We start from the raw sequence: 15,450 nt of genomic DNA, 5'->3' as shown, positions 1-15,450 counted from the left end.
AAGCACTTAAACAAAATATACAACACCAATAAAGAAACAGTAATGAAACAAAAATCAATCAAACAAACCAGGGAAGGTTTTGTCACGGATTCAGCCGAGGCTGCTCCTCCTCCTTGCTCGTGTCCGCCCTCATCTCCTGTCTGTCCGGCAAGGCGCTGGAGTGGGCAAACACCGAGTGGGGGGGAATAGACGCCGCTACAGTCAACTATGCGGAGTTCACCCGCCGCTTCAGGGCGGTGTTCGATCATCCCTCAGACAGGGGAAGAGGAGCGCGCAGGAGTTCGCACTGGACTTCCGGACTCTGGCTGCCAATGCGGGATGGAATGAGAGGGCCCTCATCGACCACTACAGGTGCAGCCTGAGGGAGGACGTGCGTCGGGAATTGGCCTGCAGGGACATCAACCTTCGATCAGCTGGTGGACATGTCGATTCGCCTAGATACCCTGTTGGCTACCCGCGGACGTCCAGAGTCGGGGCCGTCCATTCCATCCCCCAGCACTTCCGAGCCGAGCCCTATGGAGCTCGGGGGTGCTGGTGCTAGGGAGACTAGGAGAGAGACCAGGAGAGAGGCCGTCCCCTGCACCAACTGTGGCCGCAGAGGACACACTGCGGGTCGGTGCTGGGGAGGGTCTCCTAGGAATCGAGGCAGTAGGCAGCGCACTGATGAGTAATTCCAGGTGCAGTGGTTGGCTGAGGCGGACAGGGCGTTTAGACATCTGAAGGACCTGTTCACCTCGGCTCCGGTGCTGGCACATCCGGATCCCTCTTTGGCGTTCCAAGTTGAGGTAGATGCGTCCGAGGCGGGGATCGGTGCTATACTGTCTCAGCGCTCGGGTACGCCACCAAAACTCCGCCCCTGTGCTTTCTATTCTAAGAAGCTCAGTCCGGCGGAGCGCAATTATGACGTGGGGGACGGGGAGCTGCTAGCGGTGGTTCAAGGCCTGAAGGTCTGGAGGCATTGGCTTGAGGGGGCTAAACACCCTTTTCTCATTCTGACTGACCATCGTAACCTGGAGTACATCCGGGCAGCGAGGAGACTGAACCCTTGCCAGGCTAGGTGGGCCATGTTTCTTACCCGATTTGTATTTAAGCTCACCTATAGACCAGGGTCACAGAACGCTAAGGCAGACGCCCTGTCCCAACGATATGACACAGAGGAGAGGTCCATTGAGCCCACTCCCATACTTCCGGAGTCTTGTCTGGTGGCACCGGTGGTGTGGGAGGTCGATGCGGACATCGAGCGGGTGTTACGTGCCGACCCTACTCCCCCACAGTGTCCAGAGGGACAGAAGTACGTGCCGCTCGAGGTCCGTGATCAACTGATATATTGGGCTCACACGTCACCCTCCTCTGGTCATCCTGGTATTGGTCGGACAGTGCACTGCCTTAGTGGGAAGTACTGGTGGCCCACCTTAGCTAGGGACGTGAGGGTTTACGTTTCTTCCTGCTCAGTGTGCGCCCAGTGTAAGGCGCCTAGACACCTGCCCAGAGGGAAGTTACAACCCCTACCCATTCCACAACGGCCGTGGTCTCACCTATCGGTGGATTTTGTCACGGACCTTCCCCCTTCCCAGGGGAACACCACGATCTTGGTCGTTGTGGATCGGTTTTCTAAGGCCTGCCATCTCATTCCTATGCCAGGTCTCCCTACAGCCCTACAAACGGCCGACGCCCTGTTTACTCACGTCTTCTGGCACTACGGGGTGCCTGAGTATAAAGTGTCTGATCGGGGTCCCCAGTTCACCTCTAGAGTCTGGAGGGTGTTTATGGAACGTCTGGGGGTCTCGATTAGCCTTACCTCGGGTTTTCACCCTGAGAGTAATGGACAGGTGGAGAGAGTAAACCAGGATGTGGGTAGGTTTCTGAGGTCCTATTGCCAGGACCGGCAGGAGGAGTGGTCGGGGCAGAGATAGCCCAAAACTCACTCCGCCACTCCTCCACTAATCTTGTGCCTTTTCAGTGTGTGCTGGGTTATCAGCCGGTCCTGGCACCCTGGCATCAGAGCCAGATCGAAGCTCCTGCGGTGGATGAGTGGTTTCGGCGCTCGGAGGGAACATGGAACGCTGCGCATGTCCATCTGCAGCGGGCTATCAGGCGGCAAAAGGCGAGCGCCGATCGCCACCGCAGTGAGGCTCCGGTGTATGCACCGGGAGATCGGGTCTGGCTCTCGACCCGAAACCTGCCCCTTCGCCTGCCCTGCCGGAAGCTGGGTTGGCGGTTTGTGGGGCCATTTAAAGTCCTGAGGAGATTGAACTAGGTATGTTATAGGTTACAACTGCCCATTAATTACCGCATTAACCCCTCGTTCCATGTGTCTCTCCTCAGGCCGGTGGTAGCTGGTCCACTCCAGGAGAATGAGGTACGAGAGGCTCCTCCGCCCCCACTAGACATCGAGGGGGCTCCGGCGTACTCAGTCCATTCCATCGTGGATTCGAAGCGTCGGATGGGGGGTCTGCAGTATTTCGTGGAGTGGGAGGGGTACGGTTTGGAGGAACGGTGCTGGGTCCCTAGGAGGGACATCCTAGATCCCTCCCTGTTGAGGGATTTCCACCGGAGTCATCCGACTCGCCCTGCTCCGCGTCCTCCTGGCCGTCCCCGAGGCCGGGGTAGGCGCACGGCTGGAGCCGCGCGTCAAGGGGGGGTGTCACGGATTCAGCCGAGGCTGCTCCTCCTCCTTGCTCGGGCAGGCTTCGCCGTTCGTCGTCCCCGGAGTACTAGCTACTGCCGATCGATGTTTCGGTGTTTGTCTTGTTTGGTCTTTATTGTTTACACCTGTTTCCCATTATGTTGGATTGTATTCCCTATATTACCCCCTGTCTCTCATTGGTTATTTTGTGTGTGATTGTTCTTTGTCATTTCGGCAGTTGCTTTGTATTACGGGTATTTGTGTTTCCTCCCTGTTTGGAGGTTTGTTGTTTTGAACGTTTATTACTGTGTTCAGTAAAGTACGTTGCCAGCCGCTCTGTGTCCTGCGTTTGACTTCGCTGACCGCATACACGTCGCGTGACAGTTTAGAGAAGGGAATATTTGGGAACGGGGTCCAAGTAATGAAAATAAACAAAAGGTCCCTCCTCTTCTACACACCTAATCCTTCCTATCACACTCTAAACCCTAACCCACTTTCCTACCTGTTTACCAAAAATACAGGGGTGACACCCGCCCGGCTAACCTAGCGTGTAAAACAATGGGTTATCTACGTGTGAATGTACACCCATGGGCAGAACTACCTTTCCCTTCTCCAGGACCCAGGTAGGGTGGAATACATCAGGAGGACAGGCTGGAACACAAACAAAGATAAATTAAAACAACCAATAACCAAATCCTCAAACAGCCAAACAAAAAGTGCACCCTCCTCCCTCTCTCGAGCTCACACGGCAATCAGTCTATACTCTCGTCAATCAGCTACAGCTACCAGGACTCCGGACCGAAGCCACGCCCACCATCGTCAGCCGCAACTCAGCACACCTGTAATGCCCAGAACACACAAACACACTACACAGGAAAATGGGGAGAAAGAAAAACACGTCACACGAAACAACTATCATTCTAAATGCCAAGAGCGTGCAAAGCTGTCATCAAGGCGAAGGGTGGCTACTTTGAAGAATCTCAAATATATTTTCATTTGTTTAACACTTTTCTGGTTACTACATGATTCCATATGAGTTATTTCATAGTTTTGATGTCTTCACTATCATTCTACGTTGTAGAAAATAGTAAAAATAAAGAAAAACCCTTGAATGAGTAGGTTGTCCAAACTTCTGACTGGTACTGTATATATATATATATATATATATTGCGAGGATACTTTTCTCATATGAGGGCAAAAGTCCCTAGACCCTATCTATGCTCATTGCAGGTACCATCTAATATTCAACTGTCACGCCCTGGCTCTGGGGACTCTTTAATGTTGAGCCAGGGTGTTAGTTTCTATGTTTTGTGTTTCTATGTTGGCCGGGGTGGTTCTCAATCAGAGGCAACGTGAATCAGCTGTTGCTTGTTGTCTCTGATTGGGAACCATACTTAGGTAGTCGTTTGGCATTTGTGTGGTGTGGTATCTTGTTCCGTGTAGGTTTGTGTTTGTGAACCTGTGGACTTCACGTATCGTTTGTTGTTTTTGTTCGTGTGTTGTACATCTAATAAATCATGTACGCTTATCACGCTGCGCCTTGGCCCGTTTCATCTAATGACGATCGTGACATCAACTCTGGGTTGTGCACAGTATATACAGTGGACATGTTCAGCGAGTCAATACAGAATAAACTTTCAAGTATATAGGCCTATTACTAAAGTTTATCCATCTGTAGAATGGGGGGACTGACTCTGACCCTGCTGCTGCTGTGTCTGTCTGGGACTCTGAATACAAGATTCACAACAAGCAGATAGAGACTGCAGCAACCACCAGTACCCAGGAGAGATGCCAGTCCATCATCCACACTGAGCTCAGACAACTGAGGGCTATGGTAGAGGAGCTGAAGAGACAGAGACAAGGTAATAGTCACTATTTTAGCAAAATGTATAGCGCATAGAATTAAAAAGGTATTGTCGGATATTATTCATTCTAATCAGACAGGTTTTTTACATGGAAGATACATTGGAGACAATATAAGGCAAGTATTGGAAACAATAGAACACTATGGAAAATATGGGAAACCAGGCCTGCTATTCATAGCAGACTTCGAAAAGGCATTTGATAAAGTTCGACTGGAATTCATATATAAATGCCTGGAGCATTTCAATTTTGGAGAATCTCTTATAAAATGGGTCAAAATCATGTATAGTAACCCTAGGTGTAAAATAGTAAATAATGGCTATTTCTCAGAAAGTTTCAAACTGTCAAGAGGAGTGAAACAAGGTTGTCCACTATCGGCATATCTATTTATTGTGGCCATCGAGATGTTAGCTATTAAAATCAGATCCAATAATAATATCAGAGGATTAGAAATACAGGGCTTAAAAACAAAGGTGTCATTGTACGCAGATGATTCATGTTTTCTTTTAGATCCACAACTAGAATCCCTCCACAGCCTCATAGAGGATCTAGATACATTTTCTAACCTCTCTGGATTAAAACCAAATTATGACAAATGTACTATATTACGTATTGGATCACTAAAAAATAAAAAATTTACATTACCATGTAGTTTACCAATAAAATGGTCTGATGGTGATGTGGATATACTCGGAATACAAATCCCAAAGGAAATAAATGATCTCACTTCAATAAATTTTAATAGAAAGTTAGCAAAAATAGATAAGATCTTACTACCATGGAAAGGAAAATACCTGTCAATTTGTGGAAAAATCACCCTGATTAACTCTTTAGTATTATCCCAGTTTACCTATTTGCTTATGGTCTTGCCTACGCCTAGCAAACAGTTTTTTAAATTATATGAGAAAAAAATATTCAATTTTATTTGGAACGGCAAGCCAGACAAAATTAAAAGAGCATATTTATATAATGAATATGAATTCGGAGGACATAAATTATTAAATATTAAAGCATTAGACCTATCACTAAAATCTTCAGTCATCCAAAAGTTATACTTAAATCCGAACTGGTTCTCAAGCAAATTAGTAAGATTGTCTCACCCACTGTTCAAGAAAGGCCTTTTTCCCTTTATTCAGATTACAACCTCTCACTTTCAGTTATTTGAAAAGGAAATAATCTCCCAAATGTCACTATTTCTAAAACAAGCCATAGAAAGTTGGTTGCAATTTCAATTTAATCCTCCAGAAACGACAGAACAAATAATGCAACAAATATTGTGGTTAAATTCAAATATACTAATTGACAAAAAACCTATATTTATTGACAGAATGTTTAAAAAAGGTATAATCTTCGTAAATGATATCATCGGTAGGACTGGTGGAGTTATGTCGCACATGCAGCTAATAAAAACATATGGAAATGTCTGCTCTACCCAAAATGACAACCAAATAATTGCAGCCTTACCGCAAAAGTGGAAGAGGAAAGTTGAAGGGGGAGAAAGTAAGGAACTTGTCTGTCGGCCTTGCATTAAAGAACATAATTGGTTAAGGAAAACTGTGATAAATAAAAAAGTATATCAGTTTCACTTAAGGACCAAAGGATTGACAGCAGTCCCATATAGATTGCAAAATAGTTGGGAAGAGATCTTTGACGTACCGATCCCATGGCATAGTGTTTATGAACTGACACGCAAAACGACACCGGATTCAAAAATTAGAATCTTTCAATTTAAATTATTATATAAAATTCTTGCTACCAATAGAATGTTATTTATATGGGGGATACAATCTTCCCAGCTCTGCAGATTTTGCTGTGAAGAGATAGAATCATTAGATCATTTGTTTTGGTTCTGTCCATTTGTAGCTTGTTTTTGGACACAGGTCCAGGAATGGCTAAAGGATTGCAATATTTACCTGGAACTAACCTTGCAGATAGCATTACTGGGTGATCTGAAAAGTCATAGTCAATCAATCAATAATATAATAATACTTTTAGCAAAAATGTTTATTTTTAATTCACAATCTGTAGAAGCAATGAGAATAGAAAGGTTCAGAACTTTTGTAAAACATCACAGTATGGTTGAAATATATATGGCAAATAGAAATCCTATATGGATGGTGTTAAGAGATAGATGGGAGGTATTGAATAGAGTTGAAGGATGAGACTAATAACAAATAACAACAAATAATAACAAAGATAGCTAATAATGTAAGCATACTGTGTCCATAATAAGTATATAGGTTGTATGTTGGGAGCTTTTGGGAAAGAGCACAGTTAGAAAGATATGGCATTTAGAAGCAAACCGGATGGACATCATGAAAATGATCGGAGAGGTTGAGAGTAGAAGAAGTTCAGGAGCAAAAAAATAAATAAATATGTATGTATGTATGTGTATATGTATATATATATATATATATATATATATATATATATATATATATATATATATATATATATATATATATATATATATATATATATATATATATGTATGTATATATATATATGTGTATATATATGTATGTATATATATATATATATATATATATATATATATATATATATATATATATGTGTATATATATGTATATATATATATATATGTGTGTATATATGTATGTATGTGTGTATGTATATATATATATATATATATATATATATATATATATATATATATATATATATATATATATATATATATATATATATATATATATATAGAATTATTGTAAAATTAACTCTGTCCATAAGGTGTAGATAGTAAGTATAGACCGGAAGTAGAGGCCTGGGCGTTGTTGTTCACTAATTTACTCCAAGTAGGGAAAGGATGGTGGGGTTGAAAAGTAATAAAGGGGAATATATATATAAAAATAAAATAAAAAACATGGGGGATTGGAAGTGATGCAGACAATTACATTGATAGAAGATACAATCTATCTGCAATATTAAGCTGATTCATCCCCCCCCCCCCAAAAAAATAAAAAAATAAATAATAATAATAATAATAATAATAATAGTCACTATTTTCTCTGGAAACCAATGACTTTGTTGCTTTTGCTCTCTACCCAACTTTGTTGCTTTTGTTGCTATCCTCACAAGTTTGTTGAGCAACAACTTTTGTTTTTCTACAAAGACACCAAAGGTGGCCTTCTCAGCTGCGCTAGGAATTCATGGTGGACATATAGGGCCGTATAACACTGGCACTACTTCAGTCTACCGAAAGATATTCACCAATGTTGGCAATGCATCTGTGGGCAAACATGAGGGTCTATGAATACAAGACTCACAACCAGCAGGTGGAGACCGCAACCACTACAACAACAACCCAATCAGGATGTGAGCCTACCATTCACACTGTGATGAGAGAACCGGGGGAAATGGAGGAGAGACTGGGAGCAACTGTTAGGTCATTGGAAGGCATGAAAAACAGGCTGGAAGCAAGTGAGAGACAAGTTAGGTCATTAAATGCCACAGTGAATGAACTGAAGAGATTCAATGAAGGTAAAGTGTGTGATGTATGATGTTCACTGGTAAGCATTAGTGCATAATCACTGAGCATGTTAAAAGTGTTCCAATTGTCAATTGTTTTACTGTATTATAAGTGTACTTAAAGTAATTTTGATCAAACTGTAATTTATCCATTACATTTTTTTTGGGTCATGTTGTTGTGCCAATCAAGTTGTGTTAACTTAAACTAAACAGTAATTATTGTAAATTATCACAATTTAACTGTAAAACTAATGTTGTCATGTCATCTTAAATCCTAGACAGGCCCCAGGTGGCGTTCTCAGCTACTTTAGGAATTTCTGGAACCATTGGACCTGTCAGCAATGAAATCACTCTGGTCTTCCGGCGCGTTCTATCAAACATTGGAAATGCCTACAATCCAACCACAGGTATTTACCTCAATGTCAAAAAAAATTATTTACATTTTTACACACAATGCTCATGCTTCCATTAGTTAGTATGCTGTGTGTAGCTATTACTGTATGTTACATTTCCTTACTTCTTATACACTAAATGAACAATAATTCTTAATACTTTCTATTTTTCCTCCGATTGTAGGCATCTTTACAGCACCAGTGAGAGGACTCTACCATTTCACCTTCACAGCTTTTGATTGGGGAAGGAGTACAGTGACAGGGGCAAGCTTATGTCATAACGGACAGAGAATGGTCTCTGTGTATGATGAGAAGGAAGGAGGTTCCTCTGAGTCCTCATCCAATAGCGCCACCTTCCTGCTACAAGTGGGAGAGCAGGTGTACGTTGCTCTCTGGAGAGATGGACGTCGGATATCTGACAATGGCAATCACTACTCCTCATTGAACGGTTTCCTGCTCTTTCCCATGTGAGGAAAAGATGATGATGAATGTGTTAGAAATATGCTAGAAATGTTCAATATGTTTTTCTGGTCAATTACATACCATATTCTATGTCAAAACTGTAAGATGTTAGCGTATGCTTGTAGGAATGCAAGAGGGGCATCCTGTATTTGTTCTCATTAGATATAATAATTGAGATTTTTAATTAAGAAGGCTAATAAAAATAATACATTTCATTGTATTTTATACATCTGCTCGAGCAGCACCTGTACAGCAAATACGAGTTTTTTAATGTCTATAATATCATCTAACCAGTAAATTACAGAATATAGATGCTGGTGTAACTAATGAAAACTTGTTCCTCAGTATTTGTTTTGATATGAACAAAATTGTGACCTACGGCATTGAAGACTAATAAATGCGCACAATAAAAATATCGAACATAAATTGGTATGGCAGAGGGTTGATACAAGAGCAAATTAAGGGACTCTGTATTGCATTTCACAAAAAAATGGGACATACTGTACATACCAGTGTTGACTGCAGGGAAGGCTGCAGATCGGAGGCCCTTTCTCTCACACTGATTCAATATCTTCCCGCAGACCTTCTTGATCCGCTGTGTGTTGCAATTAAAGCAGACGTGAACGATCTCCTTGCAGCCCAGTGCACCGGGCCCTGTGGTGCACATCCAGTCTGCTGGCACACCCACTGATGGAGAGGAGAATAAAAAAAGAAGTGGAGGCTGCTGATGGGAGGACAGCTGAGGGGAGGACAGCTGAGGGGAGACTGCTGAGGGGAGACTGCTGAGGGGAGGACAGCTTAGGGGAGAACAGCTGAAGGCAGACTGCTGAGGGGAGGACAACTGAGGGGAGACTGCTGAGGGGAGACTGCTGAGGGGAGGACAGATGAGGGAAGGCTGCTGAGGGGAGGACAGCTGAGGGGCGACTGCTGAGGGGAGGACAGCTGAGGGGAGACTGCTGAGGGGAGGACAGCTGAGGGGAGGACAGTTGAAGGGAGACTGCTGAGGGGAGACTGCTGAGGGGAGGAAAGCTGAGGGGAGGACAGTGAAGGGAGGACAGCTGAGGGGAGACTTCTGAGGGGAGGACAGCTGAGGGGAGGCTGCTGAGGGGAGGACCGCTGAGGGGAGACTGCTGAGGGGAGGACAGCTGAGGGGAGGACAGCTGAGGAAAGTCTGCTGAGAGGTGACTGCTGAGGGGAGGACAGCTGAGGGGAGGACAGCTGAGGGGAGACTGCTAAGGGGAGACTGCTGAGGGGAGGACAGCTGACGGGAGACTGCTGAGGGGAGACTGCTGAGGGGAGGACAGCTGAGGGGAGACTGCTGAGGGGAGACTGCTGAGGGGAGGACAGCTGAAGGGAGACTGCTGAGGGGAGACTGCTGAGGGGAGACTGCTGAGGGGAGGACAGCTGAGGGGAGGACTGCTGAGGAAAGGCTGCTGAGGGGAGGACAGCTGAGGGGAGACTGCTGAGCGGAGACTGCTGAGGGGAGATTGCTGATGGTGAGGACAGCTGAGGGGAGACTTTTGAAAGGGAGACTGCTGTGGGGAGGACTGCTGAGGGGAGGACTGCTGAGGCGAGGACTGCTGAGGGGAGGCTGCTGATGGGAGGACTGCAGAGGGGAGGCTGCTGAGGGGAGGCTGCTGAGGGGAGGCTGCTCATAAAAACGTCTGGAATGGAGTCAATGGAATGGTATCAACCACATGGAAACCACGTCTTTGATGTGTTTGATACCATTCCATTGACTCCATTCCAGCCTCCACTGGTTGGCACTTAGTGTTCAATTATAGACATATGAGTGACAGTGGAGGCTGGTTGGAGGAGCTATAGGAGGATGGGTTCATTGTAATGGCTGGAATTGAATCAAGGGTTTCATATGTTTTATGTGTTTGATACCGTTCCATTTATTCCATTCCAGCCATTACAATGAGCCCGTCCTTCTATAGCTCCTCGCACCAGCCTCCATTGATAAGTGAAGAATAAGCTGATAAAGTGATCTGTGAAGTGATTTTTCAATGTCTCTACATCTTAGTGAAAAAGATTTGACTTCGTCAAATGATTACTTTCTGACTTGTGTGAATGGATTGCTCGGAGAGTTTGTGATTGTGTTAATATGATTGTGTATGGAAACACCGTAAACAAACCTTGTGCTAACTCTGCTTGGACTGTGGAACCTGCAGCAGTCAGAATAGCTTTGGAGACACCTACAGGAGGATAAGGGGACGTGAGGGGAAACAGAGAACAGAACAGAACAAACAAACAAACAAACAAACACACACAACAGCGATGACTAATCAAAACCACATTGGAGGACAATGATAACCAGTGCTACCTGAGTGGTTGGCTGGGAAGTCTGTGGTGTTGACGATGACTTCATAGGTAAATTAACTGCAAGGTAAACTCAGCGTTCCATTGGAAATGAGGGTAGTTCTGGTGTACCAAATGCTGTCGGTGTGATCGAGGCGTGAACCACGGAGACTCTGTGCCACAAAATGAGTAACAAAACATTACAAAACCTGTCCAGATCATTTCTCAAGTCATCAGTCTCAAGTCAAAGTCGAGTCCAGAGTCTTGAGGCTCCAAGTGTAAGTCAAGTCTCAAGTTACAAAATTTGTGACTCGAGTCCAAGTCATGTGACTCGAGTCCACACCTCTGGTATTGATAATATCATACATGATAAATATTGCTGTCCAATACTGTAATGGTAGGAGGAGGAGTAGAAGGAAGAGGGGTAGATGTTGGGGAAGATGGGAGAGAAGATGGGGGGATAGTGGTGGTAGGTGGAGGGGAGAGGGGAGGATGTTGGGGAAGAGGGGAGAGAAGATAGAGGGATAGAAGTGGTAGGAGGAGGAGGAAAGGGGAGAGGGGAGGATGTTGGAGAAGTGTTAAGTGTCAAGTGTTTACACTTGTTATTTACATCTCAATCCAGTGAGCAAAACTGGTTGAAAAGATGTCTTACCTCTAATCTCTCTCTTCAGCTCCTGCACTTCAGCATTCAGCTCTGTCTTTGTGGCATTGAGCCTGGCCCCCAACGTTCTTTGTCCATCCAGCTGCTGCTGCTCTAGAGAGTTCAGTTTAGCTTCCAAGCCTCTGAGTCTGTCCAATTTAGCACTCTTCTCCAGCTCCTTCTCTGTGGTATTCAGTTTGTCATCTAAATCAGTTAATTTTTCCAGGTACTTATCTAAAGACTTCAGTCTAGCTTCCAAGCCTCTGTCTGCCCACTTCAACTTTCTGCGCCTCCAGGTCTACCTCTGTAGCATTGAGCTTGGCCTCCAGAGCTGTTATCTTATCTGATATATCTTCATTCTCTTGCCCTAATGAGTCTACTCTTGCTACCTGCAACTTCAGTTTTGCCTTTGTGGAACTGAGGTCCTCTTCCAGGGTTGCAATCTTGCCCAGCTGCTTTTCCATATAGTCCACTCTATCTTTCAGAAGATTATACAGATTTACCGGATCACCACATACGGTGTATGGTAGGGCCACGGACAGGCAGCTCAGTAGTAGCAGAGTAGTCATCTTTCCCATCGTCAAGGGATGTTCAAAGGTAAGGTCCCTACACTGAGCGGCTCAGTGTAGTATTGGTGCTCCTGTGTAGGCCCAGTGATGGTTCACCTCTGCCAGGTAGGGGGGATATCTCTACATCTCTACCCCTAGATGAACACCTGCCCCACCCCACACTGTGGTAGCGTAGCCACTGGAATTGACATTCAAGAGAGCAAAATAATTAATTAAACAAACATATTTTATTAAAACAATACATCCATTAAGAGAATCTAAAGTACAGTTTACAAAAATATAACGTTAAAAGAGCTTGAAAATCAAGTAAAACCTACTATCAAACTTCTCCAATAATGTAATGTAATTTAACCCACATGTTCATCATATCTGTAAACTATTGTATAAAGAGAGAAAATATTAAGGGAGATCATAAATGTTCTCTAAAGTAGTGGGAATCACTTTATTTAATTTTTCTACAGTATTGACGACACTATTTAGATGCACACTGGGCACACACTGGTTGAATCAACATTAGTTCCATGTCATTTCAATGAAATTACGTTGAACCAACGTGGAATGGACATTGAATTGACATCTTGGCTATTCTAAATTATTTTGACAAGCAGTTGCCACTAGTGTACACTGTTGATCAAAGCCTCGAGTAATTAACCTATTTTCGACACAATTTGCTGGAAATGCTCAACGCTTCAAGAAGCTTTGTTTCCCCATCACTAACGTCCAATTGTAGGACGACAGCGTTGCTAGTGCTGTCACTGTCTCTGGAATCAGACACCTGGTCAACTCCGCCCTTCACAAAGATGGCCCCTGTGTGGTGGGAGTTGTAGCCGAATGTGCTGAAGGTGAAGAAATAGAGGCCATTCATGGGTGCAGTGAAGATACCTGTAACAGAGGGGAAGCAGTAAGATATACTGTACTACTACTAGTAGTAATACTACTAGCAGGCCTACTACTAATATGTATCCACTACCCACATTGACACTGCAAGTTCATGCAAGGCCAGAAACCTTGCGTAGCTAGCTAACAGTCTGTCACTAGAAATGAATGTAAGCCCTATCCTATCCGACCCACACATGTCAAATACCGTACCTGTGTTTTTGTTGCAAGCACTTCTGGTGTTTGAGAAGACCCGTTTGAAGACCAGGGTGGTGTCTGTGCATGGTCCTTTGTAGAGCTCACCGGACGTCGCCAAGGTCACCAAAGAGGCAGTGAAAGAAGGCTACCAGAGAGCAAGGGGCCCAATACATTATTAAGGTTTTTTTTTTTTTTTTGTCTTTTTTTTTTCCCCACCTTTATTTAACCAGGTAAGCCAGTTGAGAACAAGATCTCATTTACAACTGCGACCTGGCCAAGATAAAGCAAAGCAGTGTGATAAAAACAACAACACAGAGTTACATATGGGGTAAAACAAAACATAAAGTCAAAAATACAACAGAAAATATATATACAGTGTGTGCAAATGTAGCAAGTTATGGAGGTAAGGCAATAAATAGGCTATAGTGCAAAATAATTACAATTAGTATTAACACTGGAAAGATAAGATGTGCAAGAGATGATGTGCAAATAAAGATACTGGGGTGCAAATGAGCAAAGTAAATAACAATATGGGGATGAGGTAGTTGGGTGGGCTAATTTCAGATGGGCTGTGTACAGGTGCAGTGATCGGTAAAGTGCTCTGACAACTGATGCTTAAAGTTAGTGGGGGAGATAAGAGTCTCCAGCTTCAGAGATTTTTGCAATTCGTTCCAGTCATTGGCAGCAGAGAACTGGAAGGAATGGCGGCCAAAGGAGGTGTTGGCTTTGGGGATGACCAGTGAGATATACCTGCTGGAGCGCATACTACGGGTGGGTGTTGCTATGGTGACCAATGAGCTAAGATAAGGCTGGGATTTGCCTAGCCATTTATAGATGGCCTGGAGCCAGTGGGTTTGGCGACAAATATGTAGTGAGGACCAGCCAACAAGAGCGTACAGGTCACAGTGGTGGGTAGTATATGGGGCTTTGGTGACAAAACGGATGGCACTGTGATAGACTACATCCAATTTGCTGAGTAGAGTGTTGGAGGCTATTTTGTAAATGACATCGCCGAAGTCAAGGATCGGTAGGATAGTCAGTTTTACGAGGGCATGTTTCGCAGCATGAGTGAAGGAGGCTTTGTTGCGAAATAGGAAGCAGATTCTAGATTTCACTTTGGATTGGAGATTCTTAATGTGAGTCTGGAAGGAGAGTTTACAGTCTAACCAGACACCTAGGTATTTGTAGTTGTCCACATACTCTAGGTCAGACCCGCCGAGAGTAGTAATTCTAGTTGGGTGGGCGGTTGCCAGCAGCGTTCGAATGAAGAGCATGCATTTAGTTTTACTAGTGTTTAAGAGCAGTTGGAGGCTACTGAAGGAGTGTTGTATGGCATTGAAGCTCGTTTGGAGGTTTGTTAACACAGTGTCCAATGAAGGGCCAGATGTATACAAAATGGTGTCGTCTGCGTAGAGGTGGATCAGAGAGTCACCAGCAGCAAGAGCGACATCATTGATATACACGGAGAAAAGAGTTGGCCCAAGATTTGAACCCTGTGGCACCCCCATAGAGACTGCCATAGGTCCAGACAACAGGCCCTCCGATTTGACACATTGAACTCTATCTGAGAAGTAGTTGGTGAACCAGGCGAGGCAGTCATTTGAGAAACCAAGGCTATTTAGTCTGCCAATAAGAATGCGGTGGTTGACAGAGTCGAAAGCCTTGGCCAGGTCGATGAAGACGGCTGCACAGTACTGTCTATTATCGATCGTTTAGGACCTTGAACGTGGCTGAGGTGCACCCATGACCAGCTCGGAAACCGGATTGCATAGCGGAGAAGGTACGGTGGGATTCGAAATGGTCGGTGATCTGTTTGTTAACCTGGCTTTCAAAAACGTTCGAAAGGCAGGGCAGGATGGATATAGTTCTGTAACAGTTTGGATCTAGAGTGTCACCCCCTTTGAAGAGGGGGATGACCGCATCAGCTTTCCAATCTCTGGGGATCTCAGTTGTTACAAAAGAGAGGTTGAACAGGCTAGTAATAGGGGTTGCGACAATTTCGGCGGCTAGTTTTAGAAAGAAAGGGTCCAGATT

The 15,450-nt window shown here is 44.3% G+C and overlaps 1 long non-coding RNA gene across 1 annotated transcript; it reads right to left on the bottom strand.

Moving 5' to 3' along the window:
- Positions 1-9,441: 9,441 nt before the first annotated feature.
- LOC311112791 lies at positions 9,442-11,173 on the bottom strand. The gene is made up of 3 exons (XR_014610905.1): positions 11,159-11,173; positions 10,971-11,030; positions 9,442-9,519 (listed from the first exon to the last, which is right to left on the bottom strand). It is a non-coding gene; the product is annotated as an uncharacterized lncRNA (long non-coding RNA).
- Positions 11,174-15,450: the final 4,277 nt, after the last annotated feature.

Source organism: Coregonus lavaretus (assembly GCF_964263955.1).
Source record: "Coregonus lavaretus genome assembly, chromosome: 39".
In the NCBI taxonomy this organism is placed as follows: Eukaryota; Metazoa; Chordata; class Actinopteri; order Salmoniformes; family Salmonidae; genus Coregonus; species Coregonus lavaretus.
The sequence above is the reverse complement of the archived record's forward strand: the minus strand, read 5'-3'. Positions and strand labels throughout refer to the sequence as shown.